Source organism: Cololabis saira, chromosome 11, assembly GCF_033807715.1.
Source record: "Cololabis saira isolate AMF1-May2022 chromosome 11, fColSai1.1, whole genome shotgun sequence".
Classification (NCBI taxonomy): domain Eukaryota; kingdom Metazoa; phylum Chordata; class Actinopteri; order Beloniformes; family Belonidae; genus Cololabis; species Cololabis saira.
In genome coordinates this window covers 1-20,176 of record NC_084597.1, presented here as the reverse complement: position 1 = coordinate 20,176, position 20,176 = coordinate 1, and the positions used below count along the sequence as shown (strand labels likewise).

General features: G+C 47.8%; 19 non-coding genes across 19 annotated transcripts; all 19 read left to right on the top strand.

Annotated features, from left to right (window-relative positions):
- Positions 1–144: 144 nt before the first annotated feature.
- trnav-cac (transfer RNA valine (anticodon CAC)) lies at positions 145–217 on the top strand. Its single transcript has one exon. It is a non-coding gene; the product is annotated as a tRNA-Val (tRNA).
- Positions 218–1,203: 986 nt separating this feature from the next.
- On the top strand, positions 1,204–1,276 carry trnav-cac (transfer RNA valine (anticodon CAC)). The gene has a single exon. It is a non-coding gene; the product is annotated as a tRNA-Val (tRNA).
- Positions 1,277–2,262: 986 nt separating this feature from the next.
- trnav-cac (transfer RNA valine (anticodon CAC)) lies at positions 2,263–2,335 on the top strand. Its single transcript has one exon. It is a non-coding gene; the product is annotated as a tRNA-Val (tRNA).
- A 986-nt stretch (positions 2,336–3,321) lies between these two features.
- trnav-cac (transfer RNA valine (anticodon CAC)) lies at positions 3,322–3,394 on the top strand. Its single transcript has one exon. It is a non-coding gene; the product is annotated as a tRNA-Val (tRNA).
- A 986-nt stretch (positions 3,395–4,380) lies between these two features.
- trnav-cac (transfer RNA valine (anticodon CAC)) lies at positions 4,381–4,453 on the top strand. Its single transcript has one exon. It is a non-coding gene; the product is annotated as a tRNA-Val (tRNA).
- A 986-nt stretch (positions 4,454–5,439) lies between these two features.
- trnav-cac (transfer RNA valine (anticodon CAC)) lies at positions 5,440–5,512 on the top strand. The gene has a single exon. It is a non-coding gene; the product is annotated as a tRNA-Val (tRNA).
- Positions 5,513–6,493: 981 nt separating this feature from the next.
- Positions 6,494–6,566, top strand: trnav-cac (transfer RNA valine (anticodon CAC)). Its single transcript has one exon. It is a non-coding gene; the product is annotated as a tRNA-Val (tRNA).
- A 986-nt stretch (positions 6,567–7,552) lies between these two features.
- Positions 7,553–7,625, top strand: trnav-cac (transfer RNA valine (anticodon CAC)). The gene has a single exon. It is a non-coding gene; the product is annotated as a tRNA-Val (tRNA).
- Positions 7,626–8,611: 986 nt separating this feature from the next.
- Positions 8,612–8,684, top strand: trnav-cac (transfer RNA valine (anticodon CAC)). The gene has a single exon. It is a non-coding gene; the product is annotated as a tRNA-Val (tRNA).
- A 981-nt stretch (positions 8,685–9,665) lies between these two features.
- trnav-cac (transfer RNA valine (anticodon CAC)) lies at positions 9,666–9,738 on the top strand. Its single transcript has one exon. It is a non-coding gene; the product is annotated as a tRNA-Val (tRNA).
- Positions 9,739–10,724: 986 nt separating this feature from the next.
- Positions 10,725–10,797, top strand: trnav-cac (transfer RNA valine (anticodon CAC)). Its single transcript has one exon. It is a non-coding gene; the product is annotated as a tRNA-Val (tRNA).
- Positions 10,798–11,778: 981 nt separating this feature from the next.
- On the top strand, positions 11,779–11,851 carry trnav-cac (transfer RNA valine (anticodon CAC)). Its single transcript has one exon. It is a non-coding gene; the product is annotated as a tRNA-Val (tRNA).
- Positions 11,852–12,837: 986 nt separating this feature from the next.
- Positions 12,838–12,910, top strand: trnav-cac (transfer RNA valine (anticodon CAC)). Its single transcript has one exon. It is a non-coding gene; the product is annotated as a tRNA-Val (tRNA).
- A 986-nt stretch (positions 12,911–13,896) lies between these two features.
- On the top strand, positions 13,897–13,969 carry trnav-cac (transfer RNA valine (anticodon CAC)). The gene has a single exon. It is a non-coding gene; the product is annotated as a tRNA-Val (tRNA).
- A 981-nt stretch (positions 13,970–14,950) lies between these two features.
- Positions 14,951–15,023, top strand: trnav-cac (transfer RNA valine (anticodon CAC)). Its single transcript has one exon. It is a non-coding gene; the product is annotated as a tRNA-Val (tRNA).
- Positions 15,024–16,009: 986 nt separating this feature from the next.
- trnav-cac (transfer RNA valine (anticodon CAC)) lies at positions 16,010–16,082 on the top strand. The gene has a single exon. It is a non-coding gene; the product is annotated as a tRNA-Val (tRNA).
- A 986-nt stretch (positions 16,083–17,068) lies between these two features.
- trnav-cac (transfer RNA valine (anticodon CAC)) lies at positions 17,069–17,141 on the top strand. The gene has a single exon. It is a non-coding gene; the product is annotated as a tRNA-Val (tRNA).
- A 986-nt stretch (positions 17,142–18,127) lies between these two features.
- Positions 18,128–18,200, top strand: trnav-cac (transfer RNA valine (anticodon CAC)). Its single transcript has one exon. It is a non-coding gene; the product is annotated as a tRNA-Val (tRNA).
- Positions 18,201–19,186: 986 nt separating this feature from the next.
- Positions 19,187–19,259, top strand: trnav-cac (transfer RNA valine (anticodon CAC)). Its single transcript has one exon. It is a non-coding gene; the product is annotated as a tRNA-Val (tRNA).
- Positions 19,260–20,176: the final 917 nt, after the last annotated feature.

Below are 20,176 nucleotides of genomic sequence, written 5' to 3'. Positions count from 1 at the left end.
TTGGTGCAATAACTTTGTCAGCTGTAATCATGAATTTCTTTGGACTTTGATTTGACCTGCAGTATCCATCTTGCTGTCAAGAATTATATCAGAGATTTTTTATAGTATTTTTTTCATTATGCCCGCCAATTTCAAAGCATGTCAGTTTCCGTAGTGTAGTGGTTATCACGTTCGCCTCACACGCGAAAGGTCCCCAGTTCGAAACTGGGCGGAAACATGTTTGACTTTGCAATAACATTATTTGGACTTGGAAAACCACTGCAGTCCTTCTTGGTGGACAGGACAGGAAGGCCGACCATCTCTTTCTCGCATTGGGTCTCATGCAGAAATTAATTTTTGTGGCAGTTCCACAACTCACCAAGAGCCAGTCATTCTCCTTTCACGTAAAATGTCCAACTTTGCAGGAAAAAAAGAAACATTAACTGCCTGACACAGGCTGATGGCTGGTTTCTCAGCCCTGGAAGGAGCTGGAGAGGTGAAACAACTGTGGAAGAGCGTCTTTGGGGTCCCAGAGACCCCGCTGGAGGTCCTCTAAAATTCATGAGAACCGGGCCGAGGACCGGGACTTCCAGCCGACAGAGTCCGAGAAAGGCGCACCGTTTCGGGACACTTTTTCGTCGATCACCGGTCCTCGGCTGGAAGTCCCGACCCGAGCGATTTAGCGGTCAAAACTCGGGATGAACCACGCCGTTCTACCCTCCAGAATATTCTAAACTGTCTCATGGTGGTCTCGGACTCGTATCTCAAACCGTGAGCGAGTGCCACATGGCATCTTCAGACATGGGAGTTTGGTGGGCTGCGACCGGAAGAAATTACTAATTACACGTCCGAAAAGGTTCTTCCAGAAAGTGGTTTATAGCCCGTTTTAGAGCATTTGGAACACAATGAAATAGGTTTGTAAGAAAGTATAAAAAACGTGTTATTGGCTATATCTGGTGAACCAGCCGAGAATCGCGCGGCTTCATCCCGTCGCGCTGAGGCGGCGGAGAGCCAGCGGAAAGGTGGTAAACTCCTGTTGCAGCATTGGGTATCTCAAAGTTATTGCACCATTCCTTTGGATTGGTGCAATAACTTTGTCAGCTGTAATCATGAATTTCTTTGGACTTTGATTTGACCTGCAGTATCCATCTTGCTGTCAAGAATTATATCAGAGATTTTTTATAGTATTTTTTTCATTATGCCCGCCAATTTCAAAGCATGTCAGTTTCCGTAGTGTAGTGGTTATCACGTTCGCCTCACACGCGAAAGGTCCCCAGTTCGAAACTGGGCGGAAACATGTTTGACTTTGCAATAACATTATTTGGACTTGGAAAACCACTGCAGTCCTTCTTGGTGGACAGGACAGGAAGGCCGACCATCTCTTTCTCGCATTGGGTCTCATGCAGAAATGAATTTTTGTGGCAGTTCCACAACTCACCAAGAGCCAGTCATTCTCCTTTCACGTAAAATGTCCAACTTTGCAGGAAAAAAAGAAACATTAACTGCCTGACACAGGCTGATGGCTGGTTTCTCAGCCCTGGAAGGAGCTGGAGAGATGAAACAACTGTGGAAGAGCGTCTTTGGGGTCCCAGAGACCCCGCTGGAGGTCCTCTAAAATTCATGAGAACCGGGCCGAGGACCGGGACTTCCAGCCGACAGAGTCCGAGAAAGGCGCACCGTTTCGGGACACTTTTTCGTCGATCACCGGTCCTCGGCTGGAAGTCCCGACCCGAGCGATTTAGCGGTCAAAACTCGGGCTGAACCACGCCGTTCTACCCTCCAGAATATTCTAAACTGTCTCATGGTGGTCTCGGACTCGTATCTCAAACCGTGAGCGAGTGCCACATGGCATCTTCAGACATGGGAGTTTGGTGGGCTGCGACCGGAAGAAATTACTAATTACACGTCCGAAAAGGTTCTTCCAGAAAGTGGTTTATAGCCCGTTTTAGAGCATTTGGAACACAATGAAATAGGTTTGTAAGAAAGTATAAAAAACGTGTTATTGGCTATATCTGGTGAACCAGCCGAGAATCGCGCGGCTTCATCCCGTCGCGCTGAGGCGGCGGAGAGCCAGCGGAAAGGTGGTAAACTCCTGTTGCAGCATTGGGTATCTCAAAGTTATTGCACCATTCCTTTGGATTGGTGCAATAACTTTGTCAGCTGTAATCATGAATTTCTTTGGACTTTGATTTGACCTGCAGTATCCATCTTGCTGTCAAGAATTATATCAGAGATTTTTTATAGTATTTTTTTCATTATGCCCGCCAATTTCAAAGCATGTCAGTTTCCGTAGTGTAGTGGTTATCACGTTCGCCTCACACGCGAAAGGTCCCCAGTTCGAAACTGGGCGGAAACATGTTTGACTTTGCAATAACATTATTTGGACTTGGAAAACCACTGCAGTCCTTCTTGGTGGACAGGACAGGAAGGCCGACCATCTCTTTCTCGCATTGGGTCTCATGCAGAAATTAATTTTTGTGGCAGTTCCACAACTCACCAAGAGCCAGTCATTCTCCTTTCACGTAAAATGTCCAACTTTGCAGGAAAAAAAGAAACATTAACTGCCTGACACAGGCCGATGGCTGGTTTCTCAGCCCTGGAAGGAGCTGGAGAGGTGAAACAACCGTGGAAGAGCGTCTTTGGGGTCCCAGAGACCCCGCTGGAGGTCCTCTAAAATTCATGAGAACCGGGCCGAGGACCGGGACTTCCAGCCGACAGAGTCCGAGAAAGGCGCACCGTTTCGGGACACTTTTTCGTCGATCACCGGTCCTCGGCTGGAAGTCCCGACCCGAGCGATTTAGCGGTCAAAACTCGGGCTGAACCACGCCGTTCTACCCTCCAGAATATTCTAAACTGTCTCATGGTGGTCTCGGACTCGTATCTCAAACCGTGAGCGAGTGCCACATGGCATCTTCAGACATGGGAGTTTGGTGGGCTGCGACCGGAAGAAATTACTAATTACACGTCCGAAAAGGTTCTTCCAGAAAGTGGTTTATAGCCCGTTTTAGAGCATTTGGAACACAATGAAATAGGTTTGTAAGAAAGTATAAAAAACGTGTTATTGGCTATATCTGGTGAACCAGCCGAGAATCGCGCGGCTTCATCCCGTCGCGCTGAGGCGGCGGAGAGCCAGCGGAAAGGTGGTAAACTCCTGTTGCAGCATTGGGTATCTCAAAGTTATTGCACCATTCCTTTGGATTGGTGCAATAACTTTGTCAGCTGTAATCATGAATTTCTTTGGACTTTGATTTGACCTGCAGTATCCATCTTGCTGTCAAGAATTATATCAGAGATTTTTTATAGTATTTTTTTCATTATGCCCGCCAATTTCAAAGCATGTCAGTTTCCGTAGTGTAGTGGTTATCACGTTCGCCTCACACGCGAAAGGTCCCCAGTTCGAAACTGGGCGGAAACATGTTTGACTTTGCAATAACATTATTTGGACTTGGAAAACCACTGCAGTCCTTCTTGGTGGACAGGACAGGAAGGCCGACCATCTCTTTCTCGCATTGGGTCTCATGCAGAAATGAATTTTTGTGGCAGTTCCACAACTCACCAAGAGCCAGTCATTCTCCTTTCACGTAAAATGTCCAACTTTGCAGGAAAAAAAGAAACATTAACTGCCTGACACAGGCTGATGGCTGGTTTCTCAGCCCTGGAAGGAGCTGGAGAGGTGAAACAACCGTGGAAGAGCGTCTTTGGGGTCCCAGAGACCCCGCTGGAGGTCCTCTAAAATTCATGAGAACCGGGCCGAGGACCGGGACTTCCAGCCGACAGAGTCCGAGAAAGGCGCACCGTTTCGGGACACTTTTTCGTCGATCACCGGTCCTCGGCTCGAAGTCCCGACCCGAGCGATTTAGCGGTCAAAACTCGGGATGAACCACGCCGTTCTACCCTCCAGAATATTCTAAACTGTCTCATGGTGGTCTCGGACTCGTATCTCAAACCGTGAGCGAGTGCCACATGGCATCTTCAGACATGGGAGTTTGGTGGGCTGCGACCGGAAGAAATTACTAATTACACGTCCGAAAAGGTTCTTCCAGAAAGTGGTTTATAGCCCGTTTTAGAGCATTTGGAACACAATGAAATAGGTTTGTAAGAAAGTATAAAAAACGTGTTATTGGCTATATCTGGTGAACCAGCCGAGAATCGCGCGGCTTCATCCCGTCGCGCTGAGGCGGCGGAGAGCCAGCGGAAAGGTGGTAAACTCCTGTTGCAGCATTGGGTATCTCAAAGTTATTGCACCATTCCTTTGGATTGGTGCAATAACTTTGTCAGCTGTAATCATGAATTTCTTTGGACTTTGATTTGACCTGCAGTATCCATCTTGCTGTCAAGAATTATATCAGAGATTTTTTATAGTATTTTTTTGATTATGCCCGCCAATTTCAAAGCATGTCAGTTTCCGTAGTGTAGTGGTTATCACGTTCGCCTCACACGCGAAAGGTCCCCAGTTCGAAACTGGGCGGAAACATGTTTGACTTTGCAATAACATTATTTCGACTTGGAAAACCACTGCAGTCCTTCTTGGTGGACAGGACAGGAAGGCCGACCATCTCTTTCTCGCATTGGGTCTCATGCAGAAATTAATTTTTGTGGCAGTTCCACAACTCACCAAGAGCCAGTCATTCTCCTTTCACGTAAAATGTCCAACTTTGCAGGAAAAAAAGAAACATTAACTGCCTGACACAGGCTGATGGCTGGTTTCTCAGCCCTGGAAGGAGCTGGAGAGGTGAAACAACTGTGGAAGAGCGTCTTTGGGGTCCCAGAGACCCCGCTGGAGGTCCTCTAAAATTCATGAGAACCGGGCCGAGGACCGGGACTTCCAGCCGACAGAGTCCGAGAAAGGCGCACCGTTTCGGGACACTTTTTCGTCGATCACCGGTCCTCGGCTGGAAGTCCCGACCCGAGCGATTTAGCGGTCAAAACTCGGGCTGAACCACGCCGTTCTACCCTCCAGAATATTCTAAACTGTCTCATGGTGGTCTCGGACTCGTATCTCAAACCATGAGCGAGTGCCACATGGCATATTCAGACATGGGAGTTTGGTGGGCTGCGACCGGAAGAAATTACTAATTACACGTCCGAAAAGGTTCTTCCAGAAAGTGGTTTATAGCCCGTTTTAGAGCATTTGGAACACAATGAAATAGGTTTGTAAGAAAGTATAAAAAACGTGTTATTGGCTATATCTGGTGAACCAGCCGAGAATCGCGCGGCTTCATCCCGTCGCGCTGAGGCGGCGGAGAGCCAGCGGAAAGGTGGTAAACTCCTGTTGCAGCATTGGGTATCTCAAAGTTATTGCACCATTCCTTTGGATTGGTGCAATAACTTTGTCAGCTGTAATCATGAATTTCTTTGGACTTTGATTTGACCTGCAGTATCCATCTTGCTGTCAAGAATTATATCAGAGATTTTTTATAGTATTTTTTTCATTATGCCCGCCAATTTCAAAGCATGTCAGTTTCCGTAGTGTAGTGGTTATCACGTTCGCCTCACACGCGAAAGGTCCCCAGTTCGAAACTGGGCGGAAACATGTTTGACTTTGCAATAACATTATTTGGACTTGGAAAACCACTGCAGTCCTTCTTGGTGGACAGGAAGGCCGACCATCTCTTTCTCGCATTGGGTCTCATGCAGAAATGAATTTTTGTGGCAGTTCCACAACTCACCAAGAGCCAGTCATTCTCCTTTCACGTAAAATGTCCAACTTTGCAGGAAAAAAAGAAACATTAACTGCCTGACACAGGCTGATGGCTGGTTTCTCAGCCCTGGAAGGAGCTGGAGAGGTGAAACAACCGTGGAAGAGCGTCTTTGGGGTCCCAGAGACCCCGCTGGAGGTCCTCTAAAATTCATGAGAACCGGGCCGAGGACCGGGACTTCCAGCCGACAGAGTCCGAGAAAGGCGCACCGTTTCGGGACACTTTTTCGTCGATCACCGGTCCTCGGCTGGAAGTCCCGACCCGAGCGATTTAGCGGTCAAAACTCGGGATGAACCACGCCGTTCTACCCTCCAGAATATTCTAAACTGTCTCATGGTGGTCTCGGACTCGTATCTCAAACCGTGAGCGAGTGCCACATGGCATCTTCAGACATGGGAGTTTGGTGGGCTGCGACCGGAAGAAATTACTAATTACACGTCCGAAAAGGTTCTTCCAGAAAGTGGTTTATAGCCCGTTTTAGAGCATTTGGAACACAATGAAATAGGTTTGTAAGAAAGTATAAAAAACGTGTTATTGGCTATATCTGGTGAACCAGCCGAGAATCGCGCGGCTTCATCCCGTCGCGCTGAGGCGGCGGAGAGCCAGCGGAAAGGTGGTAAACTCCTGATGCAGCATTGGGTATCTCAAAGTTATTGCACCATTCCTTTGGATTGGTGCAATAACTTTGTCAGCTGTAATCATGAATTTCTTTGGACTTTGATTTGACCTGCAGTATCCATCTTGCTGTCAAGAATTATATCAGATATTTTTTATAGTATTTTTTTCATTATGCCCGCCAATTACAAAGCATGTCAGATTCCGTAGTGTAGTGGTTATCACGTTCGCCTCACACGCGAAAGGTCCCCAGTTCGAAACTGGGCGGAAACATGTTTGACTTTGCAATAACATTATTTGGACTTGGAAAACCACTGCAGTCCTTCTTGGTGGACAGGACAGGAAGGCCGACCATCTCTTTCTCGCATTGGGTCTCATGCAGAAATGAATTTTTGTGGCAGTTCCACAACTCACCAAGAGCCAGTCATTCTCCTTTCACGTAAAATGTCCAACTTTGCAGGAAAAAAAGAAACATTAACTGCCTGACACAGGCCGATGGCTGGTTTCTCAGCCCTGGAAGGAGCTGGAGAGGTGAAACAACCGTGGAAGAGCGTCTTTGGGGTCCCAGAGACCCCGCTGGAGGTCCTCTAAAATTCATGAGAACCGGGCCGAGGACCGGGACTTCCAGCCGACAGAGTCCGAGAAAGGCGCACCGTGTCGGGACACTTTTTCGTCGATCACCGGTCCTCGGCTGGAAGTCCCGACCCGAGCGATTTAGCGGTCAAAACTCGGGCTGAACCACGCCGTTCTACCCTCCAGAATATTCTAAACTGTCTCATGGTGGTCTCGGACTCGTATCTCAAACCGTGAGCGAGTGCCACATGGCATCTTCAGACATGGGAGTTTGGTGGGCTGCGACCGGAAGAAATTACTAATTACACGTCCGAAAAGGTTCTTCCAGAAAATGGTTTATAGCCCGTTTTAGAGCATTTGGAACACAATGAAATAGGTTTGTAAGAAAGAATAAAAAACGTGTTATTGGCTATATCTGGTGAACCAGCCGAGAATCGCGCGGCTTCATCCCGTCGCGCTGAGGCGGCGGAGAGCCAGCGGAAAGGTGGTAAACTCCTGTTGCAGCATTGGGTATCTCAAAGTTATTGCACCATTCCTTTGGATTGGTGCAATAACTTTGTCAGCTGTAAACATGAATTTCTTTGGACTTTGATTTGACCTGCAGTATCCATCTTGCTGTCAAGAATTATATCAGAGATTTTTTATAGTATTTTTTTCATTATGCCCGCCAATTTCAAAGCATGTCAGTTTCCGTAGTGTAGTGGTTATCACGTTCGCCTCACACGCGAAAGGTCCCCAGTTCGAAACTGGGCGGAAACATGTTTGACTTTGCAATAACATTATTTGGACTTGGAAAACCACTGCAGTCCTTCTTGGTGGACAGGACAGGAAGGCCGACCATCTCTTTCTCGCATTGGGTCTCATGCAGAAATTAATTTTTGTGGCAGTTCCACAACTCACCAAGAGCCAGTCATTCTCCTTTCACGTAAAATGTCCAACTTTGCAGGAAAAAAAGAAACATTAACTGCCTGACACAGGCTGATGGCTGGTTTCTCAGCCCTGGAAGGAGCTGGAGAGGTGAAACAACTGTGGAAGAGCGTCTTTGGGGTCCCAGAGACCCCGCTGGAGGTCCTCTAAAATTCATGAGAACCGGGCCGAGGACCGGGACTTCCAGCCGACAGAGTCCGAGAAAGGCGCACCGTTTCGGGACACTTTTTCGTCGATCACCGGTCCTCGGCTGGAAGTCCCGACCCGAGCGATTTAGCGGTCAAAACTCGGGCTGAACCACGCCGTTCTACCCTCCAGAATATTCTAAACTGTCTCATGGTGGTCTCGGACTCGTATCTCAAACCGTGAGCGAGTGCCACATGGCATCTTCAGACATGGGAGTTTGGTGGGCTGCGACCGGAAGAAATTACTAATTACACGTCCGAAAAGGTTCTTCCAGAAAGTGGTTTATAGCCCGTTTTAGAGCATTTGGAACACAATGAAATAGGTTTGTAAGAAAGTATAAAAAACGTGTTATTGGCTATATCTGGTGAACCAGCCGAGAATCGCGCGGCTTCATCCCGTCGCGCTGAGGCGGCGGAGAGCCAGCGGAAAGGTGGTAAACTCCTGTTGCAGCATTGGGTATCTCAAAGTTATTGCACCATTCCTTTGGATTGGTGCAATAACTTTGTCAGCTGTAATCATGAATTTCTTTGGACTTTGATTTGACCTGCAGTATCCAACTTGCTGTCAAGAATTATATCAGAGATTTTTTATAGTATTTTTTTCATTATGCCCGCCAATTTCAAAGCATGTCAGTTTCCGTAGTGTAGTGGTTATCACGTTCGCCTCACACGCGAAAGGTCCCCAGTTCGAAACTGGGCGGAAACATGTTTGACTTTGCAATAACATTATTTGGACTTGGAAAACCACTGCAGTCCTTCTTGGTGGACAGGAAGGCCGACCATCTCTTTCTCGCATTGGGTCTCATGCAGAAATGAATTTTTGTGGCAGTTCCACAACTCACCAAGAGCCAGTCATTCTCTTTTCACGTAAAATGTCCAACTTTGCAGGAAAAAAAGAAACATTAACTGCCTGACACAGGCTGATGGCTGGTTTCTCAGCCCTGGAAGGAGCTGGAGAGGTGAAACAACCGTGGAAGAGCGTCTTTGGGGTCCCAGAGACCCCGCTGGAGGTCCTCTAAAATTCATGAGAACCGGGCCGAGGACCGGGACTTCCAGCCGACAGAGTCCGAGAAAGGCGCACCGTTTCGGGACACTTTTTCGTCGATCACCGGTCCTCGGCTGGAAGTCCCGACCCGAGCGATTTAGCGGTCAAAACTCGGGATGAACCACGCCGTTCTACCCTCCAGAATATTCTAAACTGTCTCATGGTGGTCTCGGACTCGTATCTCAAACCGTGAGCGAGTGCCACATGGCATCTTCAGACATGGGAGTTTGGTGGGCTGCGACCGGAAGAAATTACTAATTACACGTCCGAAAAGGTTCTTCCAGAAAGTGGTTTATAGCCCGTTTTAGAGCATTTGGAACACAATGAAATAGGTTTGTAAGAAAGTATAAAAAACGTGTTATTGGCTATATCTGGTGAACCAGCCGAGAATCGCGCGGCTTCATCCCGTCGCGCTGAGGCGGCGGAGAGCCAGCGGAAAGGTGGTAAACTCCTGTTGCAGCATTGGGTATCTCAAAGTTATTGCACCATTCCTTTGGATTGGTGCAATAACTTTGTCAGCTGTAATCATGAATTTCTTTGGACTTTGATTTGACCTGCAGTATCCATCTTGCTGTCAAGAATTATATCAGAGATTTTTTATAGTATTTTTTTCATTATGCCCGCCAATTTCAAAGCATGTCAGTTTCCGTAGTGTAGTGGTTATCACGTTCGCCTCACACGCGAAAGGTCCCCAGTTCGAAACTGGGCGGAAACATGTTTGACTTTGCAATAACATTATTTGGACTTGGAAAACCACTGCAGTCCTTCTTGGTGGACAGGACAGGAAGGCCGACCATCTCTTTCTCGCATTGGGTCTCATGCAGAAATTAATTTTTGTGGCAGTTCCACAACTCACCAAGAGCCAGTCATTCTCCTTTCACGTAAAATGTCCAACTTTGCAGGAAAAAAAGAAACATTAACTGCCTGACACAGGCTGATGGCTGGTTTCTCAGCCCTGGAAGGAGCTGGAGAGGTGAAACAACTGTGGAAGAGCGTCTTTGGGGTCCCAGAGACCCCGCTGGAGGTCCTCTAAAATTCATGAGAACCGGGCCGAGGACCGGGACTTCCAGCCGACAGAGTCCGAGAAAGGCGCACCGTTTCGGGACACTTTTTCGTCGATCACCGGTCCTCGGCTGGAAGTCCCGACCCGAGCGATTTAGCGGTCAAAACTCGGGCTGAACCACGCCGTTCTACCCTCCAGAATATTCTAAACTGTCTCATGGTGGTCTCGGACTCGTATCTCAAACCATGAGCGAGTGCCACATGGCATATTCAGACATGGGAGTTTGGTGGGCTGCGACCGGAAGAAATTACTAATTACACGTCCGAAAAGGTTCTTCCAGAAAGTGGTTTATAGCCCGTTTTAGAGCATTTGGAACACAATGAAATAGGTTTGTAAGAAAGTATAAAAAACGTGTTATTGGCTATATCTGGTGAACCAGCCGAGAATCGCGCGGCTTCATCCCGTCGCGCTGAGGCGGCGGAGAGCCAGCGGAAAGGTGGTAAACTCCTGTTGCAGCATTGGGTATCTCAAAGTTATTGCACCATTCCTTTGGATTGGTGCAATAACTTTGTCAGCTGTAATCATGAATTTCTTTGGACTTTGATTTGACCTGCAGTATCCATCTTGCTGTCAAGAATTATATCAGAGATTTTTTATAGTATTTTTTTCATTATGCCCGCCAATTTCAAAGCATGTCAGTTTCCGTAGTGTAGTGGTTATCACGTTCGCCTCACACGCGAAAGGTCCCCAGTTCGAAACTGGGCGGAAACATGTTTGACTTTGCAATAACATTATTTGGACTTGGAAAACCACTGCAGTCCTTCTTGGTGGACAGGAAGGCCGACCATCTCTTTCTCGCATTGGGTCTCATGCAGAAATGAATTTTTGTGGCAGTTCCACAACTCACCAAGAGCCAGTCATTCTCCTTTCACGTAAAATGTCCAACTTTGCAGGAAAAAAAGAAACATTAACTGCCTGACACAGGCTGATGGCTGGTTTCTCAGCCCTGGAAGGAGCTGGAGAGGTGAAACAACCGTGGAAGAGCGTCTTTGGGGTCCCAGAGACCCCGCTGGAGGTCCTCTAAAATTCATGAGAACCGGGCCGAGGACCGGGACTTCCAGCCGACAGAGTCCGAGAAAGGCGCACCGTTTCGGGACACTTTTTCGTCGATCACCGGTCCTCGGCTGGAAGTCCCGACCCGAGCGATTTAGCGGTCAAAACTCGGGATGAACCACGCCGTTCTACCCTCCAGAATATTCTAAACTGTCTCATGGTGGTCTCGGACTCGTATCTCAAACCGTGAGCGAGTGCCACATGGCATCTTCAGACATGGGAGTTTGGTGGGCTGCGACCGGAAGAAATTACTAATTACACGTCCGAAAAGGTTCTTCCAGAAAGTGGTTTATAGCCCGTTTTAGAGCATTTGGAACACAATGAAATAGGTTTGTAAGAAAGTATAAAAAACGTGTTATTGGCTATATCTGGTGAACCAGCCGAGAATCGCGCGGCTTCATCCCGTCGCGCTGAGGCGGCGGAGAGCCAGCGGAAAGGTGGTAAACTCCTGATGCAGCATTGGGTATCTCAAAGTTATTGCACCATTCCTTTGGATTGGTGCAATAACTTTGTCAGCTGTAATCATGAATTTCTTTGGACTTTGATTTGACCTGCAGTATCCATCTTGCTGTCAAGAATTATATCAGATATTTTTTATAGTATTTTTTTCATTATGCCCGCCAATTACAAAGCATGTCAGATTCCGTAGTGTAGTGGTTATCACGTTCGCCTCACACGCGAAAGGTCCCCAGTTCGAAACTGGGCGGAAACATGTTTGACTTTGCAATAACATTATTTGGACTTGGAAAACCACTGCAGTCCTTCTTGGTGGACAGGACAGGAAGGCCGACCATCTCTTTCTCGCATTGGGTCTCATGCAGAAATGAATTTTTGTGGCAGTTCCACAACTCACCAAGAGCCAGTCATTCTCCTTTCACGTAAAATGTCCAACTTTGCAGGAAAAAAAGAAACATTAACTGCCTGACACAGGCCGATGGCTGGTTTCTCAGCCCTGGAAGGAGCTGGAGAGGTGAAACAACCGTGGAAGAGCGTCTTTGGGGTCCCAGAGACCCCGCTGGAGGTCCTCTAAAATTCATGAGAACCGGGCCGAGGACCGGGACTTCCAGCCGACAGAGTCCGAGAAAGGCGCACCGTGTCGGGACACTTTTTCGTCGATCACCGGTCCTCGGCTGGAAGTCCCGACCCGAGCGATTTAGCGGTCAAAACTCGGGCTGAACCACGCCGTTCTACCCTCCAGAATATTCTAAACTGTCTCATGGTGGTCTCGGACTCGTATCTCAAACCGTGAGCGAGTGCCACATGGCATCTTCAGACATGGGAGTTTGGTGGGCTGCGACCGGAAGAAATTACTAATTACACGTCCGAAAAGGTTCTTCCAGAAAATGGTTTATAGCCCGTTTTAGAGCATTTGGAACACAATGAAATAGGTTTGTAAGAAAGAATAAAAAACGTGTTATTGGCTATATCTGGTGAACCAGCCGAGAATCGCGCGGCTTCATCCCGTCGCGCTGAGGCGGCGGAGAGCCAGCGGAAAGGTGGTAAACTCCTGTTGCAGCATTGGGTATCTCAAAGTTATTGCACCATTCCTTTGGATTGGTGCAATAACTTTGTCAGCTGTAAACATGAATTTCTTTGGACTTTGATTTGACCTGCAGTATCCATCTTGCTGTCAAGAATTATATCAGAGATTTTTTATAGTATTTTTTTCATTATGCCCGCCAATTTCAAAGCATGTCAGTTTCCGTAGTGTAGTGGTTATCACGTTCGCCTCACACGCGAAAGGTCCCCAGTTCGAAACTGGGCGGAAACATGTTTGACTTTGCAATAACATTATTTGGACTTGGAAAACCACTGCAGTCCTTCTTGGTGGACAGGACAGGAAGGCCGACCATCTCTTTCTCGCATTGGGTCTCATGCAGAAATTAATTTTTGTGGCAGTTCCACAACTCACCAAGAGCCAGTCATTCTCCTTTCACGTAAAATGTCCAACTTTGCAGGAAAAAAAGAAACATTAACTGCCTGACACAGGCTGATGGCTGGTTTCTCAGCCCTGGAAGGAGCTGGAGAGGTGAAACAACTGTGGAAGAGCGTCTTTGGGGTCCCAGAGACCCCGCTGGAGGTCCTCTAAAATTCATGAGAACCGGGCCGAGGACCGGGACTTCCAGCCGACAGAGTCCGAGAAAGGCGCACCGTTTCGGGACACTTTTTCGTCGATCACCGGTCCTCGGCTGGAAGTCCCGACCCGAGCGATTTAGCGGTCAAAACTCGGGCTGAACCACGCCGTTCTACCCTCCAGAATATTCTAAACTGTCTCATGGTGGTCTCGGACTCGTATCTCAAACCGTGAGCGAGTGCCACATGGCATCTTCAGACATGGGAGTTTGGTGGGCTGCGACCGGAAGAAATTACTAATTACACGTCCGAAAAGGTTCTTCCAGAAAGTGGTTTATAGCCCGTTTTAGAGCATTTGGAACACAATGAAATAGGTTTGTAAGAAAGTATAAAAAACGTGTTATTGGCTATATCTGGTGAACCAGCCGAGAATCGCGCGGCTTCATCCCGTCGCGCTGAGGCGGCGGAGAGCCAGCGGAAAGGTGGTAAACTCCTGTTGCAGCATTGGGTATCTCAAAGTTATTGCACCATTCCTTTGGATTGGTGCAATAACTTTGTCAGCTGTAATCATGAATTTCTTTGGACTTTGATTTGACCTGCAGTATCCAACTTGCTGTCAAGAATTATATCAGAGATTTTTTATAGTATTTTTTTCATTATGCCCGCCAATTTCAAAGCATGTCAGTTTCCGTAGTGTAGTGGTTATCACGTTCGCCTCACACGCGAAAGGTCCCCAGTTCGAAACTGGGCGGAAACATGTTTGACTTTGCAATAACATTATTTGGACTTGGAAAACCACTGCAGTCCTTCTTGGTGGACAGGAAGGCCGACCATCTCTTTCTCGCATTGGGTCTCATGCAGAAATGAATTTTTGTGGCAGTTCCACAACTCACCAAGAGCCAGTCATTCTCTTTTCACGTAAAATGTCCAACTTTGCAGGAAAAAAAGAAACATTAACTGCCTGACACAGGCTGATGGCTGGTTTCTCAGCCCTGGAAGGAGCTGGAGAGGTGAAACAACCGTGGAAGAGCGTCTTTGGGGTCCCAGAGACCCCGCTGGAGGTCCTCTAAAATTCATGAGAACCGGGCCGAGGACCGGGACTTCCAGCCGACAGAGTCCGAGAAAGGCGCACCGTTTCGGGACACTTTTTCGTCGATCACCGGTCCTCGGCTGGAAGTCCCGACCCGAGCGATTTAGCGGTCAAAACTCGGGATGAACCACGCCGTTCTACCCTCCAGAATATTCTAAACTGTCTCATGGTGGTCTCGGACTCGTATCTCAAACCGTGAGCGAGTGCCACATGGCATCTTCAGACATGGGAGTTTGGTGGGCTGCGACCGGAAGAAATTACTAATTACACGTCCGAAAAGGTTCTTCCAGAAAGTGGTTTATAGCCCGTTTTAGAGCATTTGGAACACAATGAAATAGGTTTGTAAGAAAGTATAAAAAACGTGTTATTGGCTATATCTGGTGAACCAGCCGAGAATCGCGCGGCTTCATCCCGTCGCGCTGAGGCGGCGGAGAGCCAGCGGAAAGGTGGTAAACTCCTGTTGCAGCATTGGGTATCTCAAAGTTATTGCACCATTCCTTTGGATTGGTGCAATAACTTTGTCAGCTGTAATCATGAATTTCTTTGGACTTTGATTTGACCTGCAGTATCCATCTTGCTGTCAAGAATTATATCAGAGATTTTTTATAGTATTTTTTTCATTATGCCCGCCAATTTCAAAGCATGTCAGTTTCCGTAGTGTAGTGGTTATCACGTTCGCCTCACACGCGAAAGGTCCCCAGTTCGAAACTGGGCGGAAACATGTTTGACTTTGCAATAACATTATTTGGACTTGGAAAACCACTGCAGTCCTTCTTGGTGGACAGGACAGGAAGGCCGACCATCTCTTTCTCGCATTGGGTCTCATGCAGAAATTAATTTTTGTGGCAGTTCCACAACTCACCAAGAGCCAGTCATTCTCCTTTCACGTAAAATGTCCAACTTTGCAGGAAAAAAAGAAACATTAACTGCCTGACACAGGCCGATGGCTGGTTTCTCAGCCCTGGAAGGAGCTGGAGAGGTGAAACAACCGTGGAAGAGCGTCTTTGGGGTCCCAGAGACCCCGCTGGAGGTCCTCTAAAATTCATGAGAACCGGGCCGAGGACCGGGACTTCCAGCCGACAGAGTCCGAGAAAGGCGCACCGTGTCGGGACACTTTTTCGTCGATCACCGGTCCTCGGCTGGAAGTCCCGACCCGAGCGATTTAGCGGTCAAAACTCGGGCTGAACCACGCCGTTCTACCCTCCAGAATATTCTAAACTGTCTCATGGTGGTCTCGGACTCGTATCTCAAACCGTGAGCGAGTGCCACATGGCATCTTCAGACATGGGAGTTTGGTGGGCTGCGACCGGAAGAAATTACTAATTACACGTCCGAAAAGGTTCTTCCAGAAAGTGGTTTATAGCCCGTTTTAGAGCATTTGGAACACAATGAAATAGGTTTGTAAGAAAGAATAAAAAACGTGTTATTGGCTATATCTGGTGAACCAGCCGAGAATCGCGCGGCTTCATCCCGTCGCGCTGAGGCGGCGGAGAGCCAGCGGAAAGGTGGTAAACTCCTGTTGCAGCATTGGGTATCTCAAAGTTATTGCACCATTCCTTTGGATTGGTGCAATAACTTTGTCAGCTGTAATCATGAATTTCTTTGGACTTTGATTTGACCTGCAGTATCCATCTTGCTGTCAAGAATTATATCAGAGATTTTTTATAGTATTTTTTTCATTATGCCCGCCAATTTCAAAGCATGTCAGTTTCCGTAGTGTAGTGGTTATCACGTTCGCCTCACACGCGAAAGGTCCCCAGTTCGAAACTGGGCGGAAACATGTTTGACTTTGCAATAACATTATTTGGACTTGGAAAACCACTGCAGTCCTTCTTGGTGGACAGGACAGGAAGGCCGACCATCTCTTTCTCGCATTGGGTCTCATGCAGAAATTAATTTTTGTGGCAGTTCCACAACTCACCAAGAGCCAGTCATTCTCCTTTCACGTAAAATGTCCAACTTTGCAGGAAAAAAAGAAACATTAACTGCCTGACACAGGCTGATGGCTGGTTTCTCAGCCCTGGAAGGAGCTGGAGAGGTGAAACAACCGTGGAAGAGCGTCTTTGGGGTCCCAGAGACCCCGCTGGAGGTCCTCTAAAATTCATGAGAACCGGGCCGAGGACCGGGACTTCCAGCCGACAGAGTCCGAGAAAGGCGCACCGTTTCGGGACACTTTTTCGTCGATCACCGGTCCTCGGCTGGAAGTCCCGACCCGAGCGATTTAGCGGTCAAAACTCGGGCTGAACCACGCCGTTCTACCCTCCAGAATATTCTAAACTGTCTCATGGTGGTCTCGGACTCGTATCTCAAACCGTGAGCGAGTGCCACATGGCATCTTCAGACATGGGAGTTTGGTGGGCTGCGACCGGAAGAAATTACTAATTACACGTCCGAAAAGGTTCTTCCAGAAAGTGGTTTATAGCCCGTTTTAGAGCATTTGGAACACAATGAAATAGGTTTGTAAGAAAGTATAAAAAACGTGTTATTGGCTATATCTGGTGAACCAGCCGAGAATCGCGCAGCTTCATCCCGTCGCGCTGAGGCGGCGGAGAGCCAGCGGAAAGGTGGTAAACTCCTGTTGCAGCATTGGGTATCTCAAAGTTATTGCACCATTCCTTTGGATTGGTGCAATAACTTTGTCAGCTGTAATCATGAATTTCTTTGGACTTTGATTTGACCTGCAGTATCCATCTTGCTGTCAAGAATTATATCAGAGATTTTTTATAGTATTTTTTTCATTATGCCCGCCAATTTCAAAGCATGTCAGTTTCCGTAGTGTAGTGGTTATCACGTTCGCCTCACACGCGAAAGGTCCCCAGTTCGAAACTGGGCGGAAACATGTTTGACTTTGCAATAACATTATTTGGACTTGGAAAACCACTGCAGTCCTTTTTGGTGGACAGGACAGGAAGGCCGACCATCTCTTTCTCGCATTGGGTCTCATGCAGAAATTAATTTTTGTGGCAGTTCCACAACTCACCAAGAGCCAGTCATTCTCCTTTCACGTAAAATGTCCAACTTTGCAGGAAAAAAAGAAACATTAACTGCCTGACACAGGCCGATGGCTGGTTTCTCAGCCCTGGAAGGAGCTGGAGAGGTGAAACAACCGTGGAAGAGCGTCTTTGGGGTCCCAGAGACCCCGCTGGAGGTCCTCTAAAATTCATGAGAACCGGGCCGAGGACCGGGACTTCCAGCCGACAGAGTCCGAGAAAGGCGCACCGTGTCGGGACACTTTTTCGTCGATCACCGGTCCTCGGCTGGAAGTCCCGACCCGAGCGATTTAGCGGTCAAAACTCGGGCTGAACCACGCCGTTCTACCCTCCAGAATATTCTAAACTGTCTCATGGTGGTCTCGGACTCGTATCTCAAACCGTGAGCGAGTGCCACATGGCATCTTCAGACATGGGAGTTTGGTGGGCTGCGACCGGAAGAAATTACTAATTACACGTCCGAAAAGGTTCTTCCAGAAAGTGGTTTATAGCCCGTTTTAGAGCATTTGGAACACAATGAAATAGGTTTGTAAGAAAGAATAAAAAACGTGTTATTGGCTATATCTGGTGAACCAGCCGAGAATCGCGCGGCTTCATCCCGTCGCGCTGAGGCGGCGGAGAGCCAGCGGAAAGGTGGTAAACTCCTGTTGCAGCATTGGGTATCTCAAAGTTATTGCACCATTCCTTTGGATTGGTGCAATAACTTTGTCAGCTGTAATCATGAATTTCTTTGGACTTTGATTTGACCTGCAGTATCCATCTTGCTGTCAAGAATTATATCAGAGATTTTTTATAGTATTTTTTTCATTATGCCCGCCAATTTCAAAGCATGTCAGTTTCCGTAGTGTAGTGGTTATCACGTTCGCCTCACACGCGAAAGGTCCCCAGTTCGAAACTGGGCGGAAACATGTTTGACTTTGCAATAACATTATTTGGACTTGGAAAACCACTGCAGTCCTTCTTGGTGGACAGGACAGGAAGGCCGACCATCTCTTTCTCGCATTGGGTCTCATGCAGAAATTAATTTTTGTGGCAGTTCCACAACTCACCAAGAGCCAGTCATTCTCCTTTCACGTAAAATGTCCAACTTTGCAGGAAAAAAAGAAACATTAACTGCCTGACACAGGCTGATGGCTGGTTTCTCAGCCCTGGAAGGAGCTGGAGAGGTGAAACAACCGTGGAAGAGCGTCTTTGGGGTCCCAGAGACCCCGCTGGAGGTCCTCTAAAATTCATGAGAACCGGGCCGAGGACCGGGACTTCCAGCCGACAGAGTCCGAGAAAGGCGCACCGTTTCGGGACACTTTTTCGTCGATCACCGGTCCTCGGCTGGAAGTCCCGACCCGAGCGATTTAGCGGTCAAAACTCGGGCTGAACCACGCCGTTCTACCCTCCAGAATATTCTAAACTGTCTCATGGTGGTCTCGGACTCGTATCTCAAACCGTGAGCGAGTGCCACATGGCATCTTCAGACATGGGAGTTTGGTGGGCTGCGACCGGAAGAAATTACTAATTACACGTCCGAAAAGGTTCTTCCAGAAAGTGGTTTATAGCCCGTTTTAGAGCATTTGGAACACAATGAAATAGGTTTGTAAGAAAGTATAAAAAACGTGTTATTGGCTATATCTGGTGAACCAGCCGAGAATCGCGCAGCTTCATCCCGTCGCGCTGAGGCGGCGGAGAGCCAGCGGAAAGGTGGTAAACTCCTGTTGCAGCATTGGGTATCTCAAAGTTATTGCACCATTCCTTTGGATTGGTGCAATAACTTTGTCAGCTGTAATCATGAATTTCTTTGGACTTTGATTTGACCTGCAGTATCCATCTTGCTGTCAAGAATTATATCAGAGATTTTTTATAGTATTTTTTTCATTATGCCCGCCAATTTCAAAGCATGTCAGTTTCCGTAGTGTAGTGGTTATCACGTTCGCCTCACACGCGAAAGGTCCCCAGTTCGAAACTGGGCGGAAACATGTTTGACTTTGCAATAACATTATTTGGACTTGGAAAACCACTGCAGTCCTTTTTGGTGGACAGGACAGGAAGGCCGACCATCTCTTTCTCGCATTGGGTCTCATGCAGAAATTAATTTTTGTGGCAGTTCCACAACTCACCAAGAGCCAGTCATTCTCCTTTCACGTAAAATGTCCAACTTTGCAGGAAAAAAAGAAACATTAACTGCCTGACACAGGCCGATGGCTGGTTTCTCAGCCCTGGAAGGAGCTGGAGAGGTGAAACAACCGTGGAAGAGCATCTTTGGGGTCCCAGAGACCCCGCTGGAGGTCCTCTAAAATTCATGAGAACCGGGCCGAGGACCGGGACTTCCAGCCGACAGAGTCCGAGAAAGGCGCACCGTTTCGGGACACTTTTTCGTCGATCACCGGTCCTCGGCTGGAAGTCCCGACCCGAGCGATTTAGCGGTCAAAACTCGGGCTGAACCACGCCGTTCTACCCTCCAGAATATTCTAAACTGTCTCATGGTGGTCTCGGACTCGTATCTCAAACCGTGAGCGAGTGCCACATGGCATCTTCAGACATGGGAGTTTGGTGGGCTGCGACCGGAAGAAATTACTAATTACACGTCCGAAAAGGTTCTTCCAGAAAGTGGTTTATAGCCCGTTTTAGAGCATTTGGAACACAATGAAATAGGTTTGTAAGAAAGTATAAAAAACGTGTTATTGGCTATATCTGGTGAACCAGCCGAGAATCGCGCGGCTTCATCCCGTCGCGCTGAGGCGGCGGAGAGCCAGCGGAAAGGTGGTAAACTCCTGTTGCAGCATTGGGTATCTCAAAGTTATTGCACCAATTCTTTGGATTGGTGCAATAACTTTGTCAGCTGTAATCATGAATTTCTTTGGACTTTGATTTGACCTGCAGTATCCATCTTGCT